The sequence below is a fragment of the Opisthocomus hoazin genome, chromosome 6, assembly GCF_030867145.1.
Source record: "Opisthocomus hoazin isolate bOpiHoa1 chromosome 6, bOpiHoa1.hap1, whole genome shotgun sequence".
Lineage (NCBI taxonomy): Eukaryota > Metazoa > Chordata > Aves > Opisthocomiformes > Opisthocomidae > Opisthocomus > Opisthocomus hoazin.
Genome location: NC_134419.1, coordinates 52,931,005 through 52,938,435, shown reverse-complemented (window position 1 = coordinate 52,938,435; position 7,431 = coordinate 52,931,005). Strand labels below are relative to the sequence as shown.

The 7,431-nt window shown below is 43.7% G+C and overlaps 1 non-coding gene across 1 annotated transcript; it reads right to left on the bottom strand.

Annotated features, from left to right (window-relative positions):
• Positions 1 to 4,721: 4,721 nt before the first annotated feature.
• TRNAS-UGA (transfer RNA serine (anticodon UGA)) lies at positions 4,722 to 4,803 on the bottom strand. Its single transcript has one exon. It is a non-coding gene; the product is annotated as a tRNA-Ser (tRNA).
• Between the last annotated feature and the right edge of the window lie 2,628 nt (positions 4,804 to 7,431).

The window sequence follows — 7,431 nt, the reverse complement described above, 5'->3', positions numbered from 1 at the left end:
AGTGGAAACAGCTGCAAAAGGACAGTTGTAGGGATGGGGAACGACGGCAACAAACCCAGACACTATGTACTAGAAGTAGGGTCTGGGAATCTCAAGTTGAGGGAGAGGGCAGCTGCCTGTGGGGACTGGTAAAGTCCTGCTTTCTTCTTTAGCACGTCCCCTGAGTTGTTTAGGTAGATAACAAAGGGTCCTGAATCTTCTGGGCGTCTGACTTGGTGCGTGCCTCTGCTACATGGTGATTGAGTGTTTCCATGCTTGAGTGTTTTGTTAGCTATAGCTCAAAGTGACTTAGTTTTGCTTGGTATGAAAGTAAAGAGACCTGTGAAGTGAGCCTAGATGCCCTGGAGTCTAGTCAAAAGTATTGGTTAAACATGGCCGTTACTGGACTTGTGAGGGCTGATGAGACTTCAGCTGGAAGTTATGAGTTAGTGGATGGAGGTGCAGGTGGATGATGATAATAAAACACAGACAACAGGGCATGTTGTTTAACACTGTGTTTCTAGGTCTCTGAAACTGTATCAACAAGTTTTGTAAAATCAGAAATTAAGCAACTATTTAGCCAGCTGTTTACAATGAAAGTGAACAGGTCTGGGGGATTCTTGAATTGTATAAAATTAATATATCTTTAATTACTGCTGTCATGGCTGCACTTGTGCAAATGCCGAGTATATAAGATTGAGAAAGTTCTAGTTCTTCACAAAGTTTTTGTTTCGCTAGTATTTGCCAAGTGCTTTGCCAACATTTCCCAAGTGGCATTGCAAGAGTTAAAGTTTTGATGAGGAATACAGATAGTATATGACTTAAAATCTCAGGCTGAGTAATGCTGAATGGTAGGTAGGGTCGCTTCCTGAATGCTTGTTTTCTTCTTTGAATGAGAGAAGGGGGGGGGGAAGAAAAAGGCAGTTTATGTATTCTATAATAGAAGTAAGTATCCTGATGATTAAAACAGATATTGCATAGCTTTAATTTCCTGAGCATGAACATCGCTATCTTACGCTTTCATATCCTGAAATGAGAGACAAGACTGCTGGGAAGGTAAGCAGTGAAGCTGTTGTAAAGCTGATGAAATTACACAGCGAAAGATAAAGCAACTCAGTAAGCTGTCGGTCTCTGTCACTGTTAGACGGGGTGATATTTATCAGTTAGTTTATGCTGGGTATTTTTATTGCAGCCTGGTGTACATGCTCATCCTGCTGTTATAAGAGTTGCCAAGCCTCACCCCGATGGTAGGCATTGCGTGTGTTTGTTCTTTTGTCTTCACTGTATTAGCCTCTTCTCCCTCCCATGTTAATGAAGATGAGACGCTTCATGTGCTCTGTTTGTCCCAGCTTTGAAAGGCTTGTGGCTGAGTCGTTACAGTGGTGCACAATATAGACCGGGAACTTTTACACGTTTTGGGTCTCTGACGGATATCCTAACCTGTCACAGGTGATGGATGCTGGAGAAAATTAATATTCTTTCCTCTCCGTTCCATCTTCACAGTAGTTTGTTCTTGCTCCCTTCTGGTGGGGCAGTAAGGGAGAGGGATTTCTTCCAGAAAACGAAATTTGCTGCTGATGTTCATAAAGTTTCTAGTCATGATGTGCGATGTGGTTCTCAGTGCTTGGACAAACTCATTTGCTTGCTGCTTTGTCAAAACTGCTTCTCCCAAAATATCGAAGGATGCTTGGCACCAAGGGCAGACAGCTTTTCTAAGGAGATGCAGGTCGACTCTTGGGCATCAGTCCTTACAGAAATTAAGTTTACTCTGTCAGGATTGTCAGAGCTGGTCCTTTATTAGCAGTTAATTTCCATGGAGCACCTAATTTGTGTGGGGTAGAGGACTGTCGGCTCCTCCTCTTTCTCATAAACAACTTTATGTCAGTGATATCGATGGGATGGCGGGCAGGAGAGTGAGCAGAAACGTCCAGGGAAGTAAGAGACTTCCAGCTGGTTGGGACTGGGTGCCTTTGGTGCTTTCTGCTACTTGCAGTCCTCGCTTTCAAAGGATCTGAGTCTTCCCCAGGATTCACATGTCCATCCTTGGCCTGCCACTGCCAAAAGACTGGGCTGCTTGCTTCAGTGTGGATAGCTGATGATGAAAAGGAGCCTGGACATCTTAACCATCTCTCTGCTTAGCTGGCTGAAGGCACCTTGGTCCCTGAAGGTACTGTGCAGTGGGCCTGAGCCAGGTTTGAGGAGGAAAATTGCACCAAGTGCCAGAGATACAGAGCAGTACCGTGTTGAGTCCATACGTAGCTTTTGGGGTCTGGACTCCAGCACCGAATTCATTACTGCCTTGCTCTTTCTCACTCTTACAGCTGAGGTTTAAAAAGGGAAGCATATCAGAACAGTAGCATTTGAACTCTCTGCTACAACATGGAGATGAAAACTGATAGGGCTGAAGAGGAGAGCACTGAACCCAGAGCATTAGTGCTGTTGATGCATATATAGCTGTAGTAGGTTGTTTGGTAGTCCTAACTTACTTTGTAACTACAAAAAAAAAAAAAAAGCACCCACAAAAAAACCTCCAAAACCACCTGAAAAATAGCTGTAATTAAACCCATATGATTCTTTCCCTTTAGTGCCTTGATGGGAGCATTTTCATAAATCTTGTTGAAGGGTGCGTGTGGGAAATAACTTGGGCATTTGGTGCTGCTCTTTTATTTTTCAACTGCAAATTTTTGGGAAAATCAGTTTCAGGGAGAAAAGGATCACCAAATGCAAATACTTCCCTAGACAGAGGAGATTTTTGTTGCTTTTCTGACAGACTGGCCTCTTATTTTTCAATGTAAAATTTAAAATAACCATGTCTTTCAGTGTTGGTCATTTGACACTTCCGTCCCCAGCAAGGTCACAGTGAAAAGGACATCTTGAAGTTGCAGACTTCCTAATAAAGTGCTTTGTCTTCAGATCTATTAAAGAAATGAAATGTCTTTTGGAAATAAAACACTTAAGGTAGTCAGTACAAAAACTCACAAATTCTTCAGTGACGCAGTGGAAAAGCAGGACTTAGCACAAAGCTTGCCCACTGTGTTTAGTATTTTGACTCTTTTAATACTGTAATTTTATTAATTTGAAACACTATCCAAAACTGCAATACACAAAATTTGAGTTTCTCTCATCTGTTCCAGGTTACAGTGGTGGGTGGGATCTTCAAGTTATAAAAGAACAAAAAAGAGCATAAATTCCTGACAGATTAAACAAAATCAAGCCTTATATGTGGAAAAAAGTTACGTATTTTTTAATTTGTTACCTGAAATGTGCACAATGACTAAACATTTTGATATTTTGCAGAGTGACTAACATGTACTGTTCTAAATGCACAATTTTAAGATGCTGATAGAACACAAATACAATAAGGTGAAAGCAGCAGAGTACTGCACCTTAGCAAAGAATGCTTAGGTTGGTACTCTTGACTTTAAAAACTGTCTCTTCTGCAACGTCTGAGATAAGATGTCTGATTCCATTATCCCTTGGCAAGTACCTTCACATGTGAGAACTTATGGGAAATGTTATGGTCACCTATTACACAGTACCATTGTCAGTTATTTACCAGTTTAAGATTCCCTCTTAAGTGTGAATTCTAATGTTTGCGTGCACCCTAACAGAAACAAACACCCAAAGTCCCTGGAAGCCTTGTTAGGGAGCACTGTGAAATGTTCATCTTGCTCCCAGCTTAACCAATTTTTTGTTTGTCCCCTCTTTCTTTTATTTTGTTCTGAGCGGGGAGGTTTCAGTGCTTCCTCTCCTTCCCCCACCTCCATTTTCTGATTAAATTAAGTTGCACCAACAAAATGTGATGCTAGAAAGAATAGGTTTGCATGTGTGTTTGTGCTGGGTTTTTGTCGTGTCTGTAACAGAGAGGAGAGATAGGTGGTTGTTGCTACTCCAGCCTATCCTGGCCTGCGTGGAAGTGTCCTTTTTCTTATTTCCAGACTTCTCTTAGCTGGCTTTGCAGATATTTCAGCTCTTCACTGATGCTGGGGTCACACATCGGAGGAGGTGGACAGATCCGAGTGGTGAAAACTCAGTTTAAGCCAGTCAGAAAGAGAGAATGTGTGTGCCAGTCTCTAGGGGGAAGTGCCTTGTTCTTATGTTTTTCCTGGTTATTAGTTGCACAGTAACTTCTGTGGGGTTTCTTTCCCCCTCATTGCCAGATCAGGCGTGTGCCTGATTCATGCCTGTGCAGAAGGCCATAACGGGCAGGAAAAGATGGCCTAGGGCCCTCTCGCTGGGGGTCTGGGAGCAATCCGACCAGCTCCCTGCGTGCAAGGGAAGTTTTGGTGGAACAAAGACGTTCGGTACAGAGTAGCCCGCTGCTGACGAGCTTTTATTTATCTTTTATCAGCTGTAGGACATGGGGGCAGGACAACAGCGCTTTGGGCAAAGCAGAGCACTGTTTGTGTGTAACGTGTCGGATTAATCCTCAGCTCTGCACTTGGACAGTGCCCGTCCTGTCTATGGAGGACCTCGAAGGTGAGCTGTGGAAAGAACACTGATCCCAGTGAGCCCTTCTCCCACCTCCGCCAAGTGCTGGTGATCAGAAGAGGTTTAGATGCAATACTGGAAACTTGCCCCTGTTGCTGCTTTGCTACTGCTTTTGTTTCTTGACAGAGGCAGGGGAGGGGCGTGGAGGCATTGCCTAACGAGTTGCAGTAGCATAAATACTAGGTAATCCCTCTAGCTGCTGCAGAGAAGTGTGAGAGTCGAAAAAAATAAAAAACGTGACCCCTGCGGGCCGCAGCGAGCAGGGTTCGAACCTGCGCGGGGAGACCCCATTGGATTTCAAGTCCAACGCCTTAACCACTCGGCCATCGCTGCTACTGGCAGTGCTTTTCCCGGCGGCAATCCTTGTCGAGCATTCTGGCGGCGGAAGTTCCCGCCCTCAGTTGTGCGAGGGGCCAATGGGCGCCGTCGCGCCTGGCCGTCGCACACCACGCCCGCGCACGGGGCAGGGAGAGGCGCCGCTGTAATGGCGGCCGCGCCGTAATGGCGGCCCCGCCGGGCGCAGCCGGCCGCCGCAGCCCCGCCCTGTCGGAGGGTAATGCCGAGCTGGGGGCTGGTGGTGGATTTCGTTTTTTGAAATAATGTTTGCGCGCGGGGAAGCAGACGTGTTATTCGCCGCCATCACCTTTTTTATTCCTCTTTTCTTCCCGTTGTGCTGCGCAGCTCGAGTTAGTGCGAGGGCGCTGAGCAGCGTGAGGCTTCAGGCGGCGCCGCCTCCCCTGAGCGGCTTTCTGCTGCCCTCAGCGCGCCCTCTCCGCATCCGCGGGCCCTTCGCCGTGAGGGCGGTGAGGCGGGCGCGCTCCCGCTGCAGCCGCCGAGCTCCGGGCTGGGAGCGCCATGACCCGCCTGGACGCGGTCCTGTGCAGCCTGCTGTAGGTGACCCTGCTTCGACAGGGAGGTTGGACTAGATGACCCACAGAGGTCCCTTCCAACCCCGACCATTCTGTGATTCTGTAACTCAGTAGTTTAGCATCTAATAATCTTTGTTTAAATTGTTAGTTGTTTAATGTGCTTATACCCACAGTGATTTGGACTCTTTTGCTGATGTCCGTGTGGTTTTGTGTGTTTGGGTGAGGCTCTCATAGTCTGCGTTATGCATGAGAAGATGCTGTCTTTATCCCATAGTGTACCTGATGTCATATACATGAAGACAAAAAGCATGACTACACCAAATTTTTATGATTATATGAATAGAAAATGTGTGAAGAGCAGGGTGAGGAAATGTAGTGCTTTCAGTATATTACATTACAGCCAAGGGGAACGTCTTAAACGACAGACGTAGAAGTGGAGACAGTCAGAGATCATGTTTGCTGGTGGAGAAACAAGTGTTTCTTGGGTGTAATGCCAGAAAAGACTTGTTGGAGCTTTCAGTACAAAGCTTTTTTTTTTTTCTTCTTTTAAATTGCTTTCAGGACAAGGAACAGAGCTGTTTGCTTCTACACTAATGGTTCTGCTGCAGATTTATTTTCTTTACAGAAAACAGACTACTTGAAAGCCACACAAGTAATTTGTTTTAGGAAGATCTTATGAAATGCAGGGACATTTTTACGATTCAAAGCCAAAGGAAACCAAATTATAACAGCACATCAAAGTTCAGATTTGGTAATACCCCTTCAAGTAAGGGTATTTGTTCTAACTGTTCCTGAAGGGGTGGAACCACAGCTGCTCTTTCGTGGTTGTTTCTCCCCCGCCCCTGGACACAAATTTATGCGTATGTGCTATACATTTATGTGCTGTCTTTATGTGCTGCTCAAGGTATTTGCCTCACAGCACGTGCATGATGGATAGGACTGAGCTTTCCAGTCATCCAGCAGGCGATTTGAAGCTTTCAGTGAACTGTTGGATATTTATAAATCCTGGATGGTTACACAAAATCTTCACCTTCTGAATAGATGACATTGCCAGGACGAGTAAGGGGCAGTAACTTAGACATATATTCTGGTCATGAATGAAGTCCTTTTGCCACTTAAGGTTGCTTAATTACCTAGAGATCTATGCAGTAAATGGCATGTTACCCGAGTCTTTTATTTGCACAAAGTTATTTTACCCAGAAGACATTAACAGAAAACTTAAAAATGCTCTACATTTTGAATTTTGCTCACTTATTAAGGACAGTTTGTAAGATGGATAAGTTGCCATTATCTGTATGAAATATGCCTTCCCTGCTTTTCCAGATGCCTTGTTCCTTGAATGAGAAGAAAGTGAAAAAAAAATCTATTATCTTACTGGGAGCCATACTTTTACAATGTTCTTAAAAGTCTAAATCAAAATGGTCTTGTTTTTAAACTACAGAAACAATCCTTGCACTTAATTTTACTGAAGTAGTGCTTAGTACTAAGCAGTACTTAGTACAGTGGTTTCTGAGAACTCTGGACAACCTTTTCCTGTGCTTTATTGAAGGAGAGTCTTTTTTTAAATACTACTTTTCTTGGCTGAAATGTTAATTACAGTTCTTCAGTTAAGATTTTTTGGTAGTTTTATTATTAGGATAATTCTTCTGTAAGCTGAGAAAATATGGAAGTTGTTACTTATCTACAGAGTTTTGAGCTGCGTAAGGAAAGTGTCAAGAGAAAATGAAGAGTCTGTAGGTTTGTTACTATTTTACATGGGTTGGATAGCAAGCAAAATCAATGTGAATGGTATCATTAATGTCTGTACTATGCAAATATGCACATCAACGGAGGTCTCGTGCTGCCCCAAACTGTAAGAGCACAATTCCTGTGTCTCAGGAATGAAGTTAATTGGCATTAATACTAAATTATGGAATCATGTTTTAGAATTTTTATTAGGTCTCCTTGTCAAGATGTGTGTTAAATGTACTGAAAATTGCACTGGAAAGACAGTTATATTCTGAAGCCGTGCAAAATGTAGAAAACACAAACAAGACACAGCAAAAATAAATTACAGCGTGGTCTTAGTAACAAAAGAACTTGTTTACTTGGA